The following is a 25,652-nucleotide window of genomic DNA, read 5'->3' as shown; positions in this document are numbered from 1 at the left end:
AGACTCTTATTTGAGCCAAGAAGGGCACGGGTTGCTCCTGGAGACAAAGAGGAGTCCAGAAGGAAGGGACTGGCAGAACAGGGCAGTTTGGAGGAGGAGGAGAAGGAGAATCCAGCAATTCGTGTACTAGCCATTTTATTGCATAAGCAGAATTCTGTGGGTCAAAAAAAAAGTTATTCCTCCCTCTATACCCTTCTCTCCCTGCCCTAGGACTAAACTTCTCTCCTGCCATGAGTGAAGTCTCATGCAGGACACTCCTGTCAGTAATATAAGTGTCCACTGCAGAACAATAATCAAAACTTCTTATTTCAAAGTAAAAATGTCTCCTCTTTACACATCTGCCCCAGGCAGGGAGGTTTATGGGGCGATGTGGTAGGACTGGGGGAGGGGAGGATAAGATTGAATTCTTGTCTTTTTCCTGAGCTCCTTCTGCTCTTGCCCAAGTTGCTGGCTCCAAGGTTAAGGTCTGGCCAATTCAGTTTCTGGTAAGAGTCCTTCCTGGCTTTCATATGCCAACTTCTCTCTATGTCCTCATCTGGCCTTTCTTTGATGTATGCACATGGAGAGAGAGAACAAGCCCTCTGGTATATCTTCTTATGAGGACACTAGTCCTATTAGATCAGGGCCCCTCTCTTATGACCTCATTTAACCGTAATTCCTTAAAGGCCCCATCTCCAAATGCAGCCACACTGGATAGATTAGGGCTTCAATGTATGAATCTGGGGGGCGGAGCACACACATTGTTTCCATAACAAGCTTCCATAGCACCCATGGCACACACTGCCAATCAATCGCAACACTTCTTCCAACCGAATTTTGATGAGCCTCAGAACACTCTGTTCAGCCTTCTCAAGGTCAAAGTCTCTTGGACCTGGGATTCATATGTGTGTCTTAGTTTCCCCCAGGGAGCTACAGCCATGAGAGACTTTAATTCAGAGGAGAGAAATATGAGAAAGTGGACATTGCCAGTGAAGGTGGCAAGGCATAGCACAAAGACCTCAGGCCCTACTACTGGTTGAGGCCCCAGCTGCTATATGTTGCGCAAACCAAAGTGCTGTGGGTGTTGACCAGATATGTGATTTGAGTATTGTTCTTGGGTGAAAAGCTTTCCAACTTGGCTTTTTGACCCTCTAAGAGAGTCTTAGTTACTCAATACATTTAATACATCGGTTTCCTGCTTAAAGTAGTTAGGGAGGGTTCTGTTGTTTCAAGGACAAATGCAACTGATACTTGCATTTTATGGGCTGATACGCCCAGCTCTTTGCAGTTTCCTAAATGTGCAAGGCGGCTCTATGCAGATCTGTTGTATCCCAGTGGCTCCCTTTGTCCAAGATACTCTCTCCACTCAGACCACTTCGGAGGCTTTTAGCTACAAGTAACAGAAAACCTATCAGAGAATGGCTTAAACAATTACAGTTTATTTTGTCCATAAAAAAGAAATCTTTATGGGTCTTGAGAAAATAGGATTACTATCTTGAAAGATAAGATTACTGTATGATACTCAGTAATTCTACTTTTGGGTATATACCCAGAATAACTGAAGGCACCATCTCAAAGAGAGTTTTACACCCTTGTTCACAGCAGCATCATTCACAAAAGTCAAAAGTTAGAAGCAATCCAAGTGTTCATTGAAAGATGCATGATGGTAAGCCAGATGTGGCTTATACATACGATATAATTATATTATTATACAATATGTTATATATTATATAATATGGCTGAATCTTGAGGCTAATCATTATGTTACATGAAATAAGCCAGTCACAAAAGACAAATATGTATGATTCTACTTCCATGAGGTCCCTAGAGCAGTTGAAATCCTGGGGACAGAAAGTAGCGTGGTGGTGGCCAGGGACTGAGGGAGGAGAGGGCTGGAGAGTTATTGTTTGGTGAGTGCAGGGTTTAGGTTTTGTGAGATGAAAGGAGTTCTGGAAATGGACGGTGGTGATGGTTGCACAACAGTATGAATGTAGTTAAAGCCACTGAATTGTACATGTAAAAATAGCTAAGAATATCACTTTTATGTTACATATATTTTACCATAATAAAAACTTGGGGAAAAAATATCCTTAGGTCCACAGACCCACAGATGATTAATTCATCAACTCTACCATAGCAAGGTTCAGGTGTAGCTTCTATGCGAGTCTTTCAGCTTTGGCCTTGTGGTCACAAGATGACTGCTGAAGTTCCAAACACCTTAACATTCAATGGCAGAAAGAAACATTTTCTTCTATTTTTATTTTTTAAATCAGGGAGAAAAACCCTTTCCATATAGTTTTTTTTTCTGGAAGTTACTCTTCTCCCCAGTGCTCCCTCCCACCATGACCAGGTGTATTCTTCCAAAATCTCATTCATAATCATGATGAATATATAATTGTTTCAGCCTGATTGATAGTCCCTGGATCTGGAAATTGGACTCTCCTTCCAAAAGTGAATTGCTCTCTGAGAACCAAGAGCTGAACCAAACCAATGTTCTCTTGTGAAAGAAAGGAAGCCAATAGCCATAGAGTAGACAGCCAAATCTGACCACCAGACCACCACACCTACTTCTATTTCAACTGAAATATTTCAATATATGTCATATCTGAGATTTCCCTCCTGGTTTACTCCCATAGAATTTGCCTCTTCTTCCTTTTGCCACTAGAGTACCTCATGTATACATTCAGTTAAATGCTCATAACATATTTACCATTCCTATTTGTTTGCCTGTATGTAAGATTCTCAAAGACTGGCCAGTATTTTATTGGTCTCTGCCTCTCTAGTGGACAGAAAACATAAAAGAGCACAGGAGGCAGTTACTAACTGTTTGATGAGTGATGGGTGAACAAATGAATGAAGAATGAATGAACAAATGAATGAGATGGCTTATTCAGAGAGGCTGCTAATAAATGAACTCAGCATTCTGCATTTAAAACCCACAAGGAAAACCAGAGCAAACCACATAACCATGTTGGGCTGAGCCTGAGCTTTTCAGCAAGCTTAGGTGCAGAGAAAAGGCAACGTCAGATGAGGAAGGAGAAAGGGAAGGAGGTAGGGTCTGGGGTTTGCAATCCTTCCCTTGGGCTAGGGCTGTGTGTGTCACAAGCAGCTCATTTTTGGCAGAGACTCCAAGGACAGCAGAAGCTCATGGGTCATGAACTGCTGTCTAGTGGTGGGCTAGATCTAAACATCTTCCGTGTTTTGTGGGTTATTGTGGAAATTGGAAAACCCGATTTCAAAGTAGCAAGTTGTTTCCATACTTGTTATTATGGTCAGATCTCCAGGCAACCATATCAGCCTGTGGCTTCACATGAAACCCTGCTAACATCAGTAACCCAAAGTTCTTGATCGTGCCTTCGCCTTCCACTTGCCTGAATAATTCAACCTCTCCTCAGTGATTTATATCCAGGAGTGCCCAAGTGCTCGGTTAGATCCAGTGTTGGGGGTTGCAGGCTTTGTTACGTTCTTCCTTTCCTGCTGTTGCTTCCCTTTGTCTCTGTGTCTACTCAGGAAGTAGCTTGAGAGATTCTCACCACTTTATGGTGCCTATTTGAGAACGTCAAGGCCCAACCCAGGAACATGGTCCCTCAGAGCCTACTGAGCTCCCAGGTGTCAGCAAAGCTGTTAAGAAAGGCCATCTCCTCCTGTTCTGAGCCCCCAAACAGCACTGCTTGGGCTCAGGATCTCTCATGAAATCAACCCTCAACTCTGGTTCTCATCGCTTTTCCCATCAGGCCTCCAGCTAGTCAAAGATGCCAGGCTGGAAGCAGGAGACTTTTCTGTTAGAGTTAACTTAACAGATAGAATTAGAAAGAAAGAATTAGATTAAAAAAAAACAATTCTTATCTAGAAAGAATTAGATAAAAAACAATTTACAACAACAAAAATACTATACTTACACATGTTAATAAAGGGTTGGGGCTTCATTCTCTCATTACATTCTTGATCTCTTCCTCTTTTGATTGAAGGCAAAAAGAAGCCACCTAGAAGACAACTAACAACAGCCCTGGCCTGGGGACGTCACTTTGGGCATCTCCCCTCCTGTTGGGTCTACAGTCACAAGGGTCCTTCTGCTTTGCTGCCTTACCGTAGAGGTCAGTAAAGCTCAATACTGCTTTTCTAGCTTCCTGACAGCTAGAGTTGGTTATGTGACCTAATGAGATATGAAAGGGAGCCCTCTTCGGGCTTCCAGAAGGCTTTTGCTTTTCCTGGTAGAAGTGGCAGATGAAGATGCCACCATACCTTCCCTCTGTGGCCCCTTACCTTCTTCCTTCTATGAACATGGACACAGTGCATGGAAGAGCCGATGGGGAGAGTGGAATAAAAATCCAAAGGGATATAAATGAGATGCAAGTGTGTAACCTTTCCTCTCCTCAAATATCCAACCATGCCATTTCTCACTCTGTTCCCCCAGAACAGTGTGCCCTCTCCCTGCGTCTTTCCCTGTCCCTCCCCTACTCCCCTCTGATGTGTCTGCATACATTCCCATCCCCTGTTCTCCTTGGCTTCTTGCAAGAGGAGCTGGTTTTTAATTCTTTTCTCCTTAGATTCTAACCATGTGGCTTATACCACTTCTCACCCTTTCCCATTTCCCCAATTCTGCATTGAAAATCCCAGAAATCCAGTCTGGACCCTCCACAATCTCCCGCATAGTTGGGTGTGGGTGGATGGGAAGAGCTGAGCAGCCCAAGCAGCACCAAATTTAGAAGCAGGAGGAGGATGGGAAAGGCTGGCAATACCAATATGCGAGAAGGGTAGCAGATTTTTTTCACCCTCCTCACAAATGTGCAGAGAAGATGTAGCATCTTTATTTCTCTAAAAATTATTCCTATCTTCCTTATGAGCCTCCAATCACTGAATAGATGAGAAAATACTCTGGCACAACAATTTAAATAGGCATTTTAGGTAGATAGGCCATCTCTTTCTGTAAAATAAGCTTAGTATCTTAGATATCTGAATCCTCCCTTCCTGGCTTTTGGAGATGGTATCTGGATTTGGGGTGGAGTTCCAGCTAACACACTCCCTAGGCACATAGAGAAGATGGGATTCTCAGGTCATGCAGCACCTTCTGTATCTTTGCTGCTCACTGCTTGTGGGTGGATGGTCTGGACACTCCCTGGGTTGTGTCCACCCCATCCCCGGGAGTTCTGTGCGCAGCTGCTGTCCAGGACATGTCTACAGTACCTGTGGTTCCCCCTGGGCTGAAAGAACTTGCTAGGGCTCCCTGATGACTCAGTCTCTGCTCTGGCTGCCGCTACAGACCCCACATCCTCCATCTGACTCTCTCTCACCCAGAATATCCACCCCCAGCCTTGTTGCTGACTCACTTTTCCCTCGTGATGGCTGGCGCCTGGAGGGCTGTTGACTCTCACCTCAGCTACTTTCCAGGCCTCTGGGGCAGGTGGGAACTCTTGGTCCAATTTATTCCCTACTGGTTCTGGGAGCAGCCTAGAAAAGATTATATCCCCTCTCTCTACCTGCAGAATCAAGCTGTGCTGTTGAGTTAAACCTAGATATAACCACTCCCAGGGTGGTGCCAGCCAACCTGCAAGGCGAGCCCCTCCCAGAGTCCCAGAGTCCCAGAGTCCCAGAGAAGTCTTCAGGAGCCCTCCACCTACTTAACAAACCTCCCCTCTCTGGGCGGAATCTGGAGAAGGGAGATTGGTGTCACCTCTGGCGTCCCTACCACCTCCCTCTCCTTTTTCCCCTCTATGTACTCCACTAGGACCAACAGGGTGGATGTTCCTCTTTCTTTTCCTGTCTACTCCAGGACTTCCCTGTGTAAAACCATGGTCAAGTTATTTTGTGATATGCCAACAAGAGAAATACAAGAAGCTAGGATATCTCTTCTCTCTCTTACAAAGTCAAGCCTTTAAGATTATATGGCTGAAAAATCCTAAAATCCTATTCGAAAGCTGATAATTACATTTTTCTTTCTCCTCTCCCTCTCTCTCTCTCTCTGTTTCTCTCTTTCTTGTTTGTATCCCTTCCGTGACAATCCTAAACCTCCCCAAGGCCAGTGGAAACCTCTGCAAATATTGGCCAGGGTAAGAGGTCAGGGTAAGGAAGCACAAGGGTGGACAAAGGTAGGTTTACAGTCATGAGTATACAAAACACAGTTTATTCTCATATTATTTATTTATTATTATATTATTTATTACTATTAACCTACTTTTACCCACCCCTGTATGAAAGAAAGCAGCACAAGTGGGTATTTCAAAACTACTATCACCCTTATATATATTGATGATTTTCCCCACCACACGTCATGTTCTCATGTGGTTGTTGCACAGAGGCCTGCGAGGCTGGGGCCACAGCACTGTGGGCAGACCGCATCTATCCAGTCAATGGCCAGGAGAAGATGCAGGTCCTCAGACAGGAAACCAGAACTCTGAGGGCAAATCTTAACAAACAGAAGAAAGGGCTCTTTTCCATCCTCCAGGTTCCTTAGCCTGGACTCACAAGGGCCTGCAGACTAGGACAGTCCTCCCAGGCGTGGGTTTATTTTCTCCCCAAGTGGAATCAGGCCCTGGGCCTATGAAGGGAGACTTCCATGTACAACTGTACTTCCCTGATTCTACGGCTTGAAAAATGTTTTTACTGGAAGGACTGACATTGGGTTATCAACGTTTTATTTTGTCAAGCATGTATCTTTTAAAACCCCCCACTGTTTTTACACTCAAGGTTTATTTATTTTCTTTAAAGAAAGGACATTGAACACCAGAAAGTTGGTGATTTTATGTTAAAGAAGGCATCACTTATTGGTAAGAAAGGAAGCCACTTCGGATGCCGGAAAAGGCAAGGATCAAAGGCATGGGAAAGAGGCAGGGAAGGGAGGTGGCACGTCTCTTCCGTCTCTTCCGGGGTGGTAGATACACTTCTTTGTCTCCAGGGCTTGTGCAGGGGCCAACGGAAGGCGGGACTAAAAGGAAGTTAGAGCACGTCAGTCACGGAGATCCTTGAGTAACAGGGTGAGAATGTCAGCTCCGAGAGAGTCAGTGTTTGTTCCAGGAGAAGGAAACTGATACGAAGAAAACCATGTTTGGGAAATTTAAGTTGTAGGTTATGTGCAGCCTCTGATCGAGTTACTGCATTTCGAGGGTGAGAGGCTAGAGGAAAGATAGCCACTTAGGAGAGCAAGTTTGGAACCCATCCTAGGCTTGAGCTGAAGTGTAAGGTTTGGTGGGAAATGAATGGGACTCTTTTCTTGTGTCTATTAGTTCTTGTGTCTATTGGTTCCCAAGGTGGGCTAGGGGCTAGGGGATGATTTTAAATAGTGTCACAGATACTCCTAACAACCTAATAGATATGCACAGGGTAGATTTTCATATTTTAGACAATTCCCATCTCAGTCTGTACAGAATTTAGTCCATATGTACACAGGCTTTCTACTTTGGTTCACTTTGTCCTGATGTCTGTATTGGTGTATGGCTTGTACTTTTCCTTTGAACCACTTACCCCAGTTCATGATTATTTCATTAATGTGAGTGTTTCAGTAATCTCTCTTCCCTCCACTAAGCCATAAGGACCATAAAAACAGGTCCATGTGTGTTTTTTTTAATAATTATGTCTCTAGCACCAAGCATGGGGCCTGACATATGACAGGTATCACAAAAATATTTACTGACGAGTAAATGAGTGAATGAATAAATGAATTTACCTCTAGGAAGGACAATTTGAGTCAGTTTCAACACATACACTTTACGAAGTGCCTTCTTGTGTGTGGTCCTGTGTTGCTATGTTTTGTGACAAAGTGAGGTTCTTGAAGGCCACAATCAAACAGACAAAAAGAAATGGATCCCATGATCGCTGCTACAGGAAGTGGTCGTGGTGGTTCCAGGCGGCTTTCTTTCCCCAGCCTGCGTTCACGAGGCCGGGCGCTAGTGCAGTGCCACCTGTCGGACAAAACAGAAAATGCAGCTTTTTGCACAATCGACAAATAAACACGTTGCAGTCCCTTCTGACTTTTGCTCATTGAGGGTCTTCTCTGGCATTTGGGGACTTTTTACATTTTCTAATTTGGCTGTATGTCCTCAGTTAAACTGACCGTTTCCTTACTCTTTTGATAGTAAACAATAGCTTTGTTTAATCCCATTCTCTACATTTCAGGTAAAGGAATATTAAGTTGTAGTAAAATTTCTGTCATACAAAAGCTGTCATTGAATGGAACAATTAATAGAATTACCTTGTGTGCCATGCAGGTGTTGCTCGACACAGATATTTGTGATAAAATACATTCTATAGTGACAGGGTGGCCAGACTTTCGTTGAGAAAGGATGATTGAAAAGAAACTTCTAAAACACGCAGTTCCTCAGTCATTACTGTAAACATCTGTTATTATGCTGGAAAAGTGTGCAAATAATGGTTAATAGAACCCTGGCCAAAGACGTTACTAATTAAGCCTTAGAAGGAGATAACATTTTTAAACATTTTATGTCAAATACCTAAGCATACCTTGGCCTGTCTGTCCATTTTAGCAGAAATACTTGTTGACTCAGGCGATGCTGAGCTCCCAGCTGTCTCCTGCCAGTGGTTTCATCATGCCAATGTTATCAAGTGGAATTATTGGCTCACTAGTCTCCCCTTCCGGACAAATTTCCAAACTTTAAAAATCTTGTTTTTGGCATCTGATATTTTGCCTTTTCTTTCCTGGCTCCTGACTCCATCTCAGCAGTAGAAGCTTTTTATGCTCCCTTTTGCTGGGGACATGAAACGGGGGAGAATATTTTCTTCTTATAGATTCCTAGGCAATGTTTGCCAACAACAGACATGAACCACACGTGTGCACATGTGATATACTGACACTTTCTCCTTGTTGCTCCGTGCGTGTGTGTGTGTAGCCTTCTTTGCGGTATTTTGCACCATATAGAAGTTGTCAATTTTTATAAATCCATACTCAGTTTTTTTCTTTGTGTTATTTCTACCATTATTTTTGTGCTCAGGATATATATTCTTTCCAGACATTAGAGATATGTGCACTTAGTTTTTATGTTGTATTTCTGATGCACTCTAAGTCATTGAAATTTACTTCAGTGTATCAGGCCAGCCAACCTTCGCATATTTCCCCAAATTGACAATAGTCTCAACATCATCTATTTAACAGACCATTTGCTTTTTCATTGGTTTGTGTTCTTTCCTTTAAATGACACAATCTTACATGTCAGCATCAGTTTCATGACTTTCATTTCTGTTCACTTAAGCAGCCTGTCAATTATTGCGCCAACACCATATGTTTTTCATCACAGTAACTGTTTACTAACTTTCAGTACCTAAGCCTTGCCCATTACTATTCCCTTTGGAATTTTTCTTACCATTCCTGTTTGCTTTCTTTTCTAGATGAACTACTAGTATCATCTTGCTGTTTCCATAAATACAACTATTAACATTTTGATTCACTCTTTTACATCTTAATCAACAAGTGTTCATTGAGAATTAATATGAAGGAGCTAATAAATGTTGACCAAATAATAATGCAAGCAACATTTTTAAGTGTATATCTCCTTATGTTTACACAACATTTAAGGCAGGCATAAAGAAAGGAAACATTTCTTCAATGTGGAATGGGATGGTGGAGCACACATAGGATTCACAATCTCTTCAATTCAAATCAGAAAATTAAAAGTTATAGAAGAGGTTAGGAGAGAAATTTGGAATGGGGACCCATGGGCTTAGAGTCCCATACTCTGAAATGAGACACAGCATATTAACAGGCACGGGGTTGGCATCTCAGTGACATGCATTCTGGGTCCTGGGTTCATCGTTGTCCATCGTTGTCCAGCAGAGCTGAGACCTCAGCTCTGCACCTGGGTTGGATAACAGCCTTTGTAGCCATGGGAAGGGAAAGAAAAAAAGTTAGGGCCCAGTAAACTGACCAACACTTTAAAAAAATGGAGTTCACACTAAGTTTTATAATCATCATTATAATCTGTGAGTGTTATTTGTGCTATTGGAAAAATTAAGAAACTTTAAGTAGAAAGTATCAAGATAATATTATGTTGATAGAGTTTGAATGTTCAAGTGAATTTGATTTAGTACATCTATAATTTTAATTAATATATTTATTACTTTTTGATAAATTTAGTATGATTTTGTTTGTTAAATTTCTAACTTTATTTGGTGAGGCAACTGAAATGCCTGATGGGATCTAACATTAAATTTATAAACATTGTTTAGAAGTTTTAAGGGATTTAGTTAAGTCAATTTATATAAAGAGTTTAGGGGAATGTAATCTTTTAAATTTACAGGTTAATCAAACATTAGTTCAAGGATGAGAGAAAATGATTATTCTTATTTGTATATATAATATACTCTTACATATACTTTTGAATATATATACTTATGAACAAAATAATCATATTTATAGGTAGACTTCAAGCTTACATTTTTTAAAACTTAAACTTAAATGAGCTGAATATTGATTTAGACACATGTTCATGTGTGTATATCTTTCCATGCTCCAAAGTCTACCTTGGACATTATGAACTCCATTGGTAGTAAGACAACTGATTCATTTTACTTTTCTCTGCACTATTTTATTTTTCCAGTGGAAAGTCCCATATCCCGGGAAACTTGGTAAACTAGGACAATAGCTCACCCACCATTACTGGCAGACAATCCTCTGATTTTCACAACAACCCTATGGCAACCTGATGTAAAATTTGGATGCATGATTATCATCCTCATTAACAGAGGTACCAGAGAAGTTAATGTGGTTTGGACAAGGCCACAGATTGGTTTATATGTATCCTCCTTCCCCATGTCCTTTTTATCCCTTTAATTTGATTGGTTGATATATTTCTGAGGTTCCTACCCACCCACACAATAGACAATTTGGATTTTTCTTTGTAAAATGAATGAGATCTATTTTCATCTGGAAGTATTGACTTCAGCAGTGATCTTTACAAATTCTTTTGTGGAGACATCCAGGGAGGTGGCCTTAGCTTTTGTGAGATGAATAGAAATGGGGGTTATAAAGATGTTCAGAGCATGGATTACAGAGTATTTTAAATATCGTTTTGCTGATTATTTAATTATGTTACTACTTATAATTCACTTTTTAATAACAGCTTTTTAGAGATATACTTTATACACTCTGCTCATTTAAAGTATATAACTCAATTGTTTTTATTTTTTATTTTTAAAAATATTTTATTTATGTTCAGAGAGGGGAAGGAAGGGAGAAAGAGAGGGAGAGAAACATCACTGTGTGGTTGTCTCTTGCGTGCCCCCCACTGGGAACCTGGTCCACAACCCAGGCATGTGCCCTGACTGGAAATTGAACCAGCAACCATTTGGTTCACAGGCCGGGACTCAATCCATTAAGCCACAGAAGCCAGGGTAATTCAGTGGTTTTTAGAATATTCACATAGTTCTACAACTATCACCACCATCAATTTTATATTTTCCTCACCCCACCAAAAAAACTCAATACCATTAGGAGTCACTCTCAATTTTCCTCCAACCAGCCCTAGGCATCACTAATCTACTTTCTGTCTTTATAGATTTGCCTAATCTATGCATTTTATGTGAATAGAATCATGCAATATGTGATCTCCTGTGTCTGGCTTCTTTTTCTTAGTGTAATGTTTTCAAGATTTTGTTCATGTTGTAGCATGTTCCAGTACTTCATTCCTTCTAATGGCCAAATAATAGTCCACAGTATGGATATACCACATTTCATTTACCCATCATCCGTTGATGGACATTTGGGTTGTTTATACTTCTTTGCTCTTATGAAAAATGCTGTTATGAACACTTGTGTACCAGTTCATGGGTAGACATATGCTTTCATTTCTCTTAGGCAAATACCTAGGAGTAGAATTGCTGGGCCCTATAATAACTCTCTGTTTAATCTTTTGAGGAGCTTCCAGACTGTTTCCAGAAAGGCTGATTTACATCACCACCAGCAGTGTTCAGGGGGTCTATTTTCTCTACATCCTCACCAACACTTGTTATTATCTGTCTTTTTTATTATAGCCACTCTGGTGGGTGGAAAGTGGTTTCTTATTGCAGTTTTGATTTGCATTTTCCTGATGTTTAGGCGTTGAGTACCTCTTTCTGTACTTATTTATACTTCATATATATTCTACATAAAAGCCATTTATCAAATATATGATTTTCAAATATTTTGTACCATTCTGACAGTTATGTTTTCATTTTCTTGACAATGTCCTTTGAAATACAAAAGTTTTTAACTTTGATGATGTCCAACTTATCTATTTTCCCCTTTTGTTGATTTTGCTCTTGGTGTCAGATTTAAGATATAATTCACTTTAAAAAGTTATATGAACATATTATTTATTGTGTGATAGAAATGAATACATATTATTTGTGCATATATATTTCATATGACATATTATTTACATATTTATATTATATAACATATGTTTTATGTATATAGAAAATACTTTAAATACTTTCAGTTTACATGTACATTCTTCTAGAGGACATTCTTAGTGATATTCAGAAAACAAGGTATGACCTAGACTCAAATGCCATTGAAGAAGACATGCATTTTCTACCTGGGACAATCATTTTAAAAAGTTGGAGGAGAAAGAGATAGGACTGAAGGAATGAATTTTATCCATGTGAATGGCAACACTATTATAACAAGAGCACTAGATGTGGGCAACATGTTTTGAGTTTCTGTAACATGAAAATATTTTGTACCTGGGTGGGAAATTCAAAGTTTTTCTCACAAGTACCATAAAACAGATTTGGTGGATTCTTTAAACCCAGAATTAGTGGAAATTTGTTTTTCTTAGGACCAGACACTAGATGCCTCAGTTACTTGAGTCTGCAGTGAGAAAAGGGGAATTTACAAACAAGGTTGGCACAAAACACGAACTATGTAGTCTTCTCTATGATCTAGCTTGTTATGTGGGGTGTTGAAACTTAATTTAATTTCAATGAAACTTTCTTAGAAACCAGGCTGTATAGGTAGTTATTACTTTTTAAAAAAATACTTTAAAAAAGATTTTACTTATTTATTTTTAGAGAGGGGGAAGGGAGGGAGAAAGAGAAGGAGAGAAATACTGGTATGTGGTTGCCTCACATGCACCCCCAGCTGGGGATCTTGCCCACAACCCAGGCATGTACCCTGACTGGGAATCGAACCAGTGACTCTTTGGTTCCCAGGCCAGCACTCAATCCACTGAACCACACCAGCCAGGGCTACCTTTTAATTTCTTAACTAAAAATTCATTGAAATGCCAGAAAGGCCCTGTAATTTCCTGGATGAGGAAATAAGAAAAGAATATTTAGAGATTTTTAAAATTATATTTTGTTTATGCTATTACAGATGTCCCACTATTTTCCCCTTTGACTCACTCCACCAAGCACCGCCCCCCCCACTCCCTCAGGCAATCCCACACCATTGTCCATGTCCATGTCCATGGACAAACAATATATATATAAATATATATTGTTTGGCTGCTCCATTCCCTGTACTGTACTTAACATCCCGTGACTATTCTGTAACTACCATTTGTACTTTCTAATCCCTTCTTCACCTTTTTTGCTCATCTCCCAACCCCCTACCCATCTGGCAACCAACAAAATGTTCTCTATATCTATGATTCTGTTTCTGTTCTGCTTGTTTATTTTTTTTAATTCAGTTTTGGTAGATATGTATTTATTGACATTTTATTGTTCATATTTTTTATATTCTTCTTAAAGAAGACCCTTTAACATTTCACATAACACTAGTTTGGTAGTGATGAACTCTTTCAGCTTTTTCTGTCTGGGAAGCTCTTTATCTGTCCTTTGATTCTAAATGATAACTTTGCTGGGTACAGCAATCTTGGTTGTAGGCCCTATCTTTTCATCACATTGAATATTTCTTGCCAGTTCCTTCTTGCCTGCAAAGTTTCTTTAGAAAAATCAGCTGATAGTCTTATGGGTCTTATGGGAGCTCCCTTGTAGGTAGCTAACTAATTTTCTCTCGCTACTTTTAAGATTCTTTCTTTGTATTTTATCCTTGGCATTTTAATTATGATGTGTCTTGGTGTGGCCCTCTTTCGGTTAATCTTATTTTCGACTCTTTACTTCCTGGAATTGTACGTCTGTTTCCTTCTCTAAGTTAGGGAATTTTTCTGTCTTTATTTTTTCAAGTAGTTTTCCAGTTTCTTGTGCTCTCTCCCTTCTCCATCTGGGACCCCTATGATGCAAATGTTGGAATGCTTGAAGTTGTTCCAGAGGCTTCTTACACTATCTTCATTTTTTCTTTGATTATTTTTTCTTCTTGTTGTTCTGATTGGTTATTTTTTGCTTCCTTGTATTCCAAATCATTGATTTGATTCTCAGCTTCATCTACTCTTCTGATTCCCTGTAAATTGTTATTTCAATTAGTGTATCCTTCACTTCTGATTGGATCTTTTTTATACTGTTGTGGTTCTAAGTTCATTGAGCATCCTTATAACCAGTGTTTGGCCTCTGCATCTAGTTGATTGCTTGTCTCCATTTTGTCTAGTTCTTTTTCTGGAGTTTTGTTCTGTTCCTTCATTTGGGCCACGTTTCTTTGCCCCCTCATTTTGGCAGCAGCCCTATGTTTGTTTCCATGTATCAGGTAGATTTGCTATGTCTCCTAGCTTGGTAGAGTGGCCTAATGTAGTAGGTGTCCTGTAGGGTCCCGTGGCACGATCCTCCCTATCACCTACACTGGGTACTCAAGGTACACCCATTCTGTGAGCTGTGTATACCCTTCTCTTATAGTTGAGCCTTGGTTGCTCTTGGCACATCCAAGGTCAGCCACTGCTTGTATTCTGTCCAGGTTCACACAGCGTAAGTTACAAAACAATCAGCAGATGGCTGCTACTTATGCTGGGCTTGGAGGTGCCCAGGCAAGGCCAAGCTGTGAACCAAGGCTGGCTGCTGCTAGTGCAGGTCTGGGGCAAATTAGCAAGAGATATGGGGCTCACTGAAGCCAGATGCTGCTTGTTTGAGAGAATTTAGGAAAATCTAAAGCATGGGCCAAGACAAGCTGTTCATATGGAAAAGCCATTGGAAACAGCTTGGATGGGCCTGAAGGTCGGGTGGGGCAGGGCCTCAAGGAATCACCAGGATGGGGCAAACAGTGTGAACCAGGTTGACAGAGTCTCAGATATGGTGCCTGCCTGCCAGCTGTGTGGAGTGAAGGCCCAGGAAAACAAAAAACAAAAAACAATAGCTGCTGCCCGCACTTCTGTCCAGGAGAAAGCTGGCCTCCAGCAGTCTCCCTGATGCCAGACAACTCAGCTCCTCCCTGTGTGTGTCTAATGCTCCCCAATCTGCTGCCCCCACCCTGAAGCTCAGAGGGAGTGAGTTCAAGTAAGTCTTTGTGTGGGACCTTTAAGGGGAATTGCCTGGGACACCAGAAGTTTCTGTCTCCCACAGCCTCAATTCTCACTGGTTTCCACTGGTTTTTACAGCCAAAAGTTATGAAGATTTATCTTCCTTGAACCATGGCTGGGGGGCCTGGTGTGGGGCTTGGACCCCTCACTCCTGAGATATCCCTCCCGATTTTTTAATAAAGATATTTATTTATTTATTCTTGGAGAGAGACAAAGGGAAGGAGAGAGAGAAACATCATTGTGTGGTTGCCTTTTGTACATCCCCTACCGGAGACCTGGCCCGCAACACAAGTATGTGCTCTGATTGGAAATCAAACCAGCAATCCTTTGGTTTGTAGGCCTGTGCTCAACTCACTGAGCTACACCATTTTTGTTAGCCACATATGTATGTGAGACTAGTCCATTCTGCATCTCTGCCCCTCCTGCCAGTCTCGATGTGGTTTCTTCTTTTATTCTGTAGTTGCAGAACTTTCATTCAGCTCGATTCTGAATAATGGCTGTTCTATAGTTTAGTTGTAATTTTGACGTGGTTGTGCAAGGAGGCAAGCTATATTTACCTACACAGCCATCTTGAATGGAAGTCCTAGAGATTTGTCAAAAGACTTAAGTGAAAGTGGAATTCGAAATCAGGGTAGAATCCATGAATTTACAGCTCCCTATACTGTCCTCTAGAAAACAGCTATTTACATTGAATAATTTGCAAGATTTCTGTTAATGTAAAACTAGAAAGTGCTCAAGATGAGGCAGATATATTTAACAGAAGTATGATATATAGTGAGAACCATTACATTAGGAGCTAAAAGATATGGTTTTTAAATACTGAAACCACTGCTTTTATTGCTCCAAGATGTCATTCGGATTCTCTCCATCTGGGTCTTGTTTGTCTCCAGCCTCTAGGAGGAGTTCAACATTCTTCTGGAGAAAGAATGTTGGAGAAGGTTCTTAGAGAATTCTAAGAACCAATGGAATTCTCATGGCCACCTTACAAATTATAATTCTAATTACTATTATTTTTGTAATAAAAAGTAAAATAAATGCCAAATCTATTAGACTATAAAATGTGTGATATGTCTCTCTGAAATTATCTCGGGTGCTCCTAGGGGTACACATACTCTGTTCTTGGGGAAGTGGGTTCCTAACTGCAGCCATATGCAGAGACAAGGAGAAAGAATGAGAGCAGAACATAAATGAAGGTATTGTAGAAAAGAGGCCAAGAGAGCACATGACAATGATAATGATCCAGCATACACCTATTCTTTCACCTTGTTGGCCACGTGGGTTCCTCCCTACCCTGGGAGGGAGGGAAAAGAGTGGCACCCTGTGAAACCAGGGTGATCCCTGGGGGTGGGTTAATTGCAACAAGTACAAGTCACTCTCTGGCCCTCTGGCTCTGCCTATGTCCCTTCCTCTCATACACATACACAAACCCTGTTCACTCTAACACACACGCTACCTGCATCTAGGATAGCCTTCGTTCTGCCTCCATGGCTGTGGAGAAAGGGTGAAAATAAAAGGCCAACTGTTAGTACATGAGCCTCCAAGGTGACATTTTTGGAACTTCCTGGAAAATCACCCCTTGCCCTCAACCTCTTGCCCTCTCAGGGTCATTGTCAACCTCCACATGCCTCCCTCATAGGGCCATTTATGCAGGCTCACGTGGGTGTGCTCTTGAGGTGGAGATAGCAAGGAGAGTTAAAGGGTTTTCAGTTCTGTTCCCAGACTGCTGAGTTTCACTGAGAAGAAACAAATGATGACTGTTCTGCAAGGCCACACAATGAGCGGCTTTCTCCCAGAGCCATGACCTTTCCCCAGGAAGAGGCCGAGCGCACTTACTGAGTCTCTGCATTTGCTGGAGAGAATCTGTGGTAAACAGAGCAAGAAGGCCCTCATTGTCACCAAGGGCCTCCAAAACCACCAGAGCTATTTTCACAGAGCCCTCAGTTGCCTGGTCAATGGCCGTCATCCAGTTTTACTAAAGCAATGGATTATTTAAAGTTAAAAAATAATTTATTTAGTTGAATTGGGGTTGTCCTGGATGATTGCCAACGACTGCCAATGTGGCCATCCCATGGCAAACATATTGGTTGCTCACATATAGTTCATGTTTTCTCCTTCTATGCTCAGAGACCTCCAATTCTGTAGTTCCTTGGTGATGATGAGCCCAGTCCCAGGTGATAACCCATGCTGTGGCTACCTCTTTCCTCTTTGCCAAGAATTGGTCTAAATTGTGAACTACTGAAAACCTTTGAGGAAAGGGATAACTATGCCCTGCTGCTCTTCTTCTTGCTCTTGGACTTGTGTGAGGGACTTGTAACTTGGGCTGGCATTGGCCATCTTCTGATTGTGAGGGTAGATATTACAGACAGAGCTGGCAGATATGAATAAAGGCCTCAACCCATTTTGATACCACTGAGCTTCAGTATTGTCTACTTTGGGACATCTTAAGTTGTTTTTTCTGTGGATTGAAGTCCAAAGCATCTTAACTGATCCACATACATTTTCCCCAGCTGACCTAACATTATCAGGCCTAAAGCAAACCCTTCAGCAATCCGTAAACAATCTGGTTTCATTATGGTTTAAAGGAAGATGCTGAACTCCAAAGGATTTCCAAAGACTTTGATGGTGCAGCTATACTATGGAGGAGCTATAAATTGATTTGAACAATAAACATCAGGCTGAATGGCCGGGAATCCTCTTTTCTGTCACGACAACAATCTGCTTACCTGAGAATCAGCTCTTTCTTTGTGGAAGAACTTGGAACTGAGATCTATCCACCCACCCATCCATTCATCCATCTATCCATCTGTCCATCAATTTATCCACCCATCCAACAAATATATATTAGACACCATCCATGGGAGCATTTACTAGTATGGCAGTGATGGGGGCCACCAGTTCCTCTCAGCAGGTACTGTGGGCACTGTGATGACCATGGCAGTGCTGGGGGCTGTGGACTGTGGGATCTTTGATCGCCAGCCTCCCAGGCTTTTTTGGAGGCAGTGCCAGAAGCACCTCAGCTTACAAAGATTGTCCAGTGCCAACCATGCAGAGCCACTGTGTCGGCTGTGGGGCAAAACATACTGCAGTCATAAGATCGGTGCTACTGCATCGCTATATGCAGAATAGATGTCACTGGCTTGCAAGAAATTCTCTGAGAAGTGACCCAAGAAATGCTGCCTCATTAACAGTCACTTGACAGATGAGGACACAGACCCAGAGAGGACAAGTCACTTGTTTTACATAAATTAAAGCCATCAAACATATGCTTAAGGTTTGTGCATTTTACTGTGGTCACATTTTACTTCAATAAAACAAAGCAAAAAGAAGCAATGACCTTAGATATTTTTCTTACTATCATTAAAAAAGGGGATAAAGGCAAAATTTTGAATAAAGAGAAAATCAGTGATACTTTACACATTTTAAATTAGTAATCATGGGGATGGTTCAGTTAATTTATCATCCTTGTCTTACTAAAAGCTCTTCTAAATCTTAAGCTGAATTTTCAACAAGATGCTTCTAAATGTGAGGTATGTAATAGGAATGCTGGTATCTCTGTGATAATCTTTAAGTTCAGAGTCCTACCTTGAAGTTGTTGGCTCTAATAGGTTAGGAATGGTCACAAGGTTCAGAATGTCCTGGGTGCTTGTAAGAGAACAAGCTTTGGATGCCCATGAGCAGTTTGCCTGGGCCAACTGGGTTTATCTCCAATCAACCTCAGCACAAGGAATCCTAAAGGCATCAAATGTCAGAACTGGCTTGGAGAACACCTAACCTCATCTCTTCCTTCCCAGGAGGCATAGGAGTGAGATTCTACTCAGCAAAAGGGGAGGTCATAGGCCCACTGAAAATCCAGGGGTAACATTCATTCACTTCTGGTACGGGTGGATTCAGGGATAAAACAATGTTATCAAAACTCAATTTCCCCCTATTCTGTGATCCTTCCATTGTGCTAGTCATAACCTCAGGAACTCCCAGGTGGCCCCACTCAGTTCCAGGTGTTCCACATGCTGACCAGAAGTAGGCTGTACCTCTAAATTCTGTATCTCCTCAGCTCCATACTCAAAAGATAAACACATTTTCCCCCTTACAGCATTCCTGAGGTCCCTTAAATCTTATTGGCTTTGAGTGGGTTATAAGCATATTACTGAGCCAATCACTATGACCATGGAAACGCAATGCTTTGATTGCCTTAGACCTAGGTTACCTGGTTCTTCCTCAGAGCTCTTCCCAGATAAATGGACAGCTTCCTTCTCTTCTCATGGGGTTTCCTGCTGCCACTGTGCCTCTGTACCTGTGTTGCCACCCTTCAGGGCCAGGCAGGTTCATGGTATTTGTGCAGACGGAAAAATATTCACGGACCCATTGGGATGTCTGGCATGCCTTTATTTGTGGGTGGGCAAGCCTTGCACGCTGCAGGCTGTGTGTCTATCTGCATGTCTCATGTCGTGGCCCTTGCTCCCCAGCGTGGCACCCATAGTGGTACCTGTCCCCTTGTGTGTCTCTCACCATCATTGTCCCCAGCAGGAAGTCCCTACCTGTTTAAGTACTAGAGGGGAAAAAAGCCGGAAAACAGCCAGAACACTACATAACATAATTCTGTGCATGCGAGCCCACTTCATGTTATGGGAACAGTTTGTCAGATCCAGTCTCAAGGCTATGAGAACGCTAGTTATCGGGCCCCTCCAAGGCTATGGGAACACTGCTTCCCTTAGTTACCCAGACACCTGGGTGAAGAAGGCAGACTGCCTCCACTCACCCTACAGTACCTCCTTCTGGTTTTATACAACCATCACACGTCTGTTGACCAGTGTCTCTGAGGTGCAGTTTCCTGACTGCCTGGTTGGGGAACAGGCTACACATCCTAATGGCTCATGAAGCTGTTGGTCTCATCTGGCCTTTGAGGATGGCAGCCTCTTGGCCCTGGCCGCTGTAAGAGGTGGGTGCCATCATGTGGCAATCTGCTGGTTTTTAGGTGTCCTAGTACTTCACCTTCATCCTAAAAATGCCATTTCTTCCCCTCTACCCTTAGTGGGTAGATGGCCCTTGGTGGCATCTCTTTGCTCTATTGGTGGCCATTTGAGAACACTGGCAAGTTGGTCTGTGGTATGCAGCTGTTGTCCATGGCTAGCTCTTGGCCCACAGGTGGTTTGCAGATGCTTCTCATTCTTTGCAGGCAGTTCACAGGTGCCTTCTTGTTTCACCCCTCTCACTGGGTGGCACCACTCCAGGCCACACCACAGCAGCCATCCTTACTCTGTTGGGGTCTTTGCATGTTACCTCAGGCCTGTGGTGTGTGTGTGTGTGTGTGTGTGTGTGTGTGTGTGATATGGAGTAAACTCCCAGTAGTGCAGACAGGAAGCAAGTGTACCTAGTTTATGGAATGGTCTGCACCTGGTCAGCCACACTCCAAGTTTGGAGCAGAACCTGTTCAATGTCTCAAGTTATTACCTTGTCTTATTCTGAGTATTAACTTAATGTTGAACCCAAACACTCTAGGTTGGGATATCAAACAGCAAAGTAATACTGAGAAAATTGCTGATAGGATGTACATACTTGGTTAACATTTGTTTCGTTCCACAAGCTAGGCAGAGATCAAGTTAATGAAGAGGGGCAGGAGGAGGGCGGGCAGGACGCTGTTGGGAGGTGCTCTGCTGTGTGGACTCCCAGCTGCAGTGGCAGTGCCCTCTGCTGGCAAGATTTTCCTCTCTGGTCCCCACAAAAGTTGGAGTGCCCTCCAGGTCTATCTGGTTCATCGATCTTCAGAGATGCTGCAAGAATGATGCTCAGCAAGGATAGGGCAGACCGGGGTTTCACACTGGAAGTTAACCAGGGGTTGGAGGTTCCAGCAGTTGTGAGTTTTAAGCACAGATCCTACCTCAACTTCCATCAGCTTCCTCTCAATGTAGACAGCTTATTTAGATTAATCATTTTTCCCCACACATGTTTTTTTTAGAACATGCTTTTCCCAAAAAGAACATATTAAGGAGAAAATTGCACATATTCAATCAAGTTTACAAAATTTGTTAGTTTAAAATTTGAGAAAATGAAGTGAAAACGCTGTCAAAATAAGCCCACTTTTTTCTGTCTGTGGGTCAGAAGATGCATCCTTTACAAGCACCGACCTAAATCCGACACTTCGCGTTGCCACGCGTCATCTCACCACAGACACATGAAATGCTGCTGCCGGACTGGGCCCGAGCCCACCCTCGTCCAGGCCGACCTGCCTGCCCCTGTCCTGGTGCATGTGTAGCGGGAGACTCTGGGCTAGAAAGCTGGATGGCAGAGTCGAAGCCATCATGACAGGCTTCAAGGACCACGCTGCTGCAGTTACTGACAAAGCAGCTCTTGCCCCTGGGCAACCTCGAGGTGGGCACTCGAGGGACTCTCCCAGCCCACTCTGCTCTTCTGGATTCTCGGAGTTTGCCCTCAGGGTTGGGTCTCTGCAGCCACATTCCAACAGGCTCTTTCCCTTCAACCAGAACTGATTGGACCAGGGGTTCACTGACCAAAGGGATCCAATCCCTTCAACAGGGGGCGGAGGAGGGTGGGAACCAGACATCCTTTTCCAGAAATTGGCGATTCAGATTCAGGAATGATAGTCAACCTCTGGTGGACGTTTGGGCTGAAAGGTCCTGTAGGGCTGACCGGCATCTCTCACTGCAGCCCGGGAGGGGCGGAGAAGGCGGGTCCGCAGAGAGAACCGAATGAACGTGACACTTGGGGACACAGAGAGGGGGTGGCATGGAGAGGGGGGTTTCTGCTTTCAGGTTCCACTTTTCGTCCTTTCTCCCTCAGGTTCTGCCCTACACTCTTGCTTCCTCCCCACATCTCATGTTGCTCAAACGGCAGGCGGCCCCTGAGACAGGCACACTTCTGTTCAGTTTGCATTTAATGCAGAGCAAAACAATTCCGAAAACTTGTGCTTGAGAGCTCAGAATTTGAATTTGGTTCAGACTGCCAGGGACACTCAGAATACAGTGGGGCCTCCGCTAATTGGATTTTCTGGATAAATGAGGGTCAAGCAGAAACTTTTTGTTTGTTTCCATCTTTGTTACAGAAATCTGTCTAAAATGCATAAGTAAAAAACAGATTGGAAACAATGTAAATGTCTATCAGTAGGACACTGGTTAGAAATTTGTAAGTGGAATGTTATGCAAGCATTAAAAAATAAGACAGAAGATGGTTTGTTAGGGCATAAATCCACAGTCTTCTCAGATCACCAGCCACCTGAATAAAGCACCCATAAAGATTCAATCCGTGTCTCTGCTTATTGGGTCTGGTAGGTGACAGGCAGCCCGAATGCTGGCTTTTCTGGTTTCATATTCTGATGACTCCTTTCTGGACAGACTTTGGGACTCTCCAGTAAGTCTGGGTATTTGGTGGGGAGTCCCACTGGCTATCTGGACTGGGCAGCCCCGGGGGGTGGATTTGGAGACTCCCTATCAGCTGCCAAGTGATTTCACTTGGGGACTCTCCTTCTCTGACTCTCGGTACCGCCTGTCGTCTTCATTTTTTGATCAAATCATTGCACTTTCTGGTTCAGGTTACAATCCTGGGTCACGACTTATTCAGGAATTAAGGTGCCTTCTGGTTTACAGAACTCTGTCTGGTCAAAAGCTTCCTTCTGGTTTTTGTGATATTACAGAGCATTATCTGGTGGCATGGGGGGTGGGGAAAGCCTCCATTCTGGGACACAGCTGTTTGGGGTGAGTTTTGGCTGGTTGGTTGACCTATGTTAATAAACCTCTGACTAATAAGAAAGTGGTTTTTATTATAATACTGTTTGGCTTATATATTGTATAATCTAGACTCAGGAGAGCGATGGCTGCTGAATGGGCCTTTAAGTTACTGTATTATACTGCAATTAGAGTTGTTTGTCAAAGATCAGGGAAGTGGGACAAAATGCCTTACCTAGAACCTTTCATGAGTTCACGTAATAAGGATGCAGGATTAAAAGGAAGTAGATTAATGGTCCAGAGAAAAGGGAATTTGCCTGTGAAAGACAGCAGAAGCTCAGAGGACAGGGACTGAGAAGACCTGAATATCATGCAGCTGTGAGCAAGGTTGGGGTTCCCACAGCCCCCCAGCCCTGGGGGATCTTCCTCCTTACTCAGCTGAAGGAGCTGGGGAAAATGAGCCTGAACTGGTGTCCCCACCTTGAACCCATCAGGGAACCAAATTTGGTGGAGGACAAGCCCCAACCAGGGCAGGGAACTACCCTTTGTGAAAACCTCCAGTGGGAGCAGGGCCAAAGGGCCAGCTTGCTGGATATTATGGGCAAATGCTCCGGTTTCTACATCAGATCTGTCAAACTGGAAAAGCTCTGAAAGGACCAGAGTATATATCCCTTTAGAGTGGACAAAGGAGTACACTAAAGCTTTTGAGTCCCTGAAGGTGCACCAGCTTCTGTGCCGGCCTTGGCGTTTCTGAACCTACTGAAGCTTTCCCAATTATAAATTCATGAAAGGCAGGGCGTTCCCCTATGAGTCCTCACCCAAACAATTAGTGACATTTCACAATCCATCAGCTTACTTGTCGAAGAAATTAGATCACACTATCCAGGGATGGCCAGCCTGCTTGAGGGCTGTGTCAGCCACCTTCAAGCTCTTACAGGAAGCTGAAGTTTTCCTTGGGACAGCCCACCAAGTATTGAGCCTGCTGGAGTGGAAGGGAAAACTGTGACTCACTGCTGGAAGAAAGGGAAGGTACCAAGCCATTCTCAACAATCCTAACATCTCCCTCAAAATGGTAAGTTAAATTCTGCCTCTCTTCTCCCTGGATCCTGACATGTCTACGCTAATACATGACTGTGCTGAAATAACTGATGAAGAGTAGTCTAGCAGAATTGATTTACAGGACCATCCTCTAGAGGAAGCAGAGTGGACTGTCTATGCAGATGGAAGCAGTTCTATGGACAAAGGAAACAGAGAGGCTCAAAAGGAATGCAGTTGTGGCTCTTGAAGGAGCAGTGGAGGCCAAGGCCTTGCTGCCAGGAACCTCTGCTCAGAAAGCTGAACAGATTGCACTGATGAGGGCACTGGAACTGTTGTGCAAAAAGAGCATGAATGTGTATACCAACTCCAGGGAAGCTTTCCTAATTTTCCAACCACATAGTTCCATCTGGAAGGAAAAGGAACTGTTAGCCTTCAAAGAAAAAGGAGAATAAGCATGCAGCAGAAATTTCAAAATGATTAGAGGCCGTTCAGGTGCCTTTACATGTGGCAGCCATGCACTGTCTGGGGCATCAGAAAGAGGACACTGAAGTGGCTAGAGGAAGCAATCTGGCTGACTGGGCAGCAAAAGAGTTACTGAAGGAACGTTTATAATGCCTTTGGAACCTGTTCTAGATTTGTCACAATTTGACCCTGAGTATTTGACTGTAAACTTAGAGAAAGCTGAGAGCCAGGGTTCTGATGAAGAAGGAGCTGACAGTGGATGAAGAAAGGATAAGAAAGGAGCTGTACGGCTCCTTGAACATTTAGTGGAGCCAGTCATGAAGCATTTGCATGAGGCCACTCACTATGTAAGGGACTTATTAACTATGTATATTAAACTGTGGCTCACAAATCTTGGACTTTCTAAAGCCATACGAAAAGTAATTGCTAGATGTGTTGTGTGTCAGAAGAACACCCCAAGACAGATCCCTGCAATACCAAGGACAATGCCCACTTCAAGACTGGCCAATAAACTTTACCCAGATGCCAAGGGTCAGAAGGTGGAAATATTTGTTAGTCTTGTTGCCACCTTTTCAGGATGGGTAGATGTCTATCCTACTAAAACAGAGAAATCCTCAGAGGTAGTGAAAGCCTTACTAAAAGAAATAGTTCCTTGCTCTGGCCTGCCCTGCAGCATCCAGAGTGATAATGGGCCTGCTTTTGTTTGAGAAATTTCACAGAAGTTTAGTAAGTTTTCAGGAATCAAGTGGAGACTCCACACGACATGGAGACCTCAGGCTTCTAGAATAGTAGAGAAGATGAATCACACTTTGAAGAAAAATATAGCCAAACTATGTTAAGAAACTCATCTCCACCCTGGCTGGTGTGGTACGGTAGATTGAGTGCCAGCCTGCTAACCTAAAGGTCCTTGGTTCAATTCCCTGTCAGGGCATATGCCTGGGTTGCGGGCCAGGTTCTGGTTGGGGGCGTGTGAGAGGCAACTGATCAATGTAGCTCTCACACAGCAATATTTTTCTTGCTCTCTTTCTCCCTCCCTTCTCTTCTCTCTAAAAATCAATAAATAAAATCTAAAATTAAAAAAAAAGAAACCACCAGTGAATGCATAAATAAGTAGAACAACAAATTAATGTTTTTCTCTTCCCCTCTCTCTCTCTAAAAAAAATCAATA

The 25,652-nt window shown here is 42.7% G+C and overlaps 1 long non-coding RNA gene across 2 annotated transcripts in view; it reads left to right on the top strand.

The window, feature by feature from the left end:
- LOC118501620 overlaps positions 1-25,652 on the top strand; it is a 92,246-nt gene that overhangs the window by 58,842 nt on the left and 7,752 nt on the right. The window contains exons 4-5 of one of the 2 annotated variants that reach the window (XR_004904254.1): positions 211-1,645; positions 3,948-4,073. This is a non-coding gene — a long non-coding RNA (uncharacterized LOC118501620). Of the gene's footprint in view, positions 1-210; positions 1,646-3,947; positions 4,074-18,901; positions 19,636-21,407; positions 21,675-25,652 lie in introns of those variants that run through there. The other variant, XR_004904255.1, reaches the window with a different exon arrangement.

Source organism: Phyllostomus discolor, chromosome 7, assembly GCF_004126475.2.
Source record: "Phyllostomus discolor isolate MPI-MPIP mPhyDis1 chromosome 7, mPhyDis1.pri.v3, whole genome shotgun sequence".
NCBI lineage: Eukaryota > Metazoa > Chordata > Mammalia > Chiroptera > Phyllostomidae > Phyllostomus > Phyllostomus discolor.
Note: the sequence above shows the minus strand (reverse complement) of the source record. Positions and strands in the feature narration are given on the sequence as shown.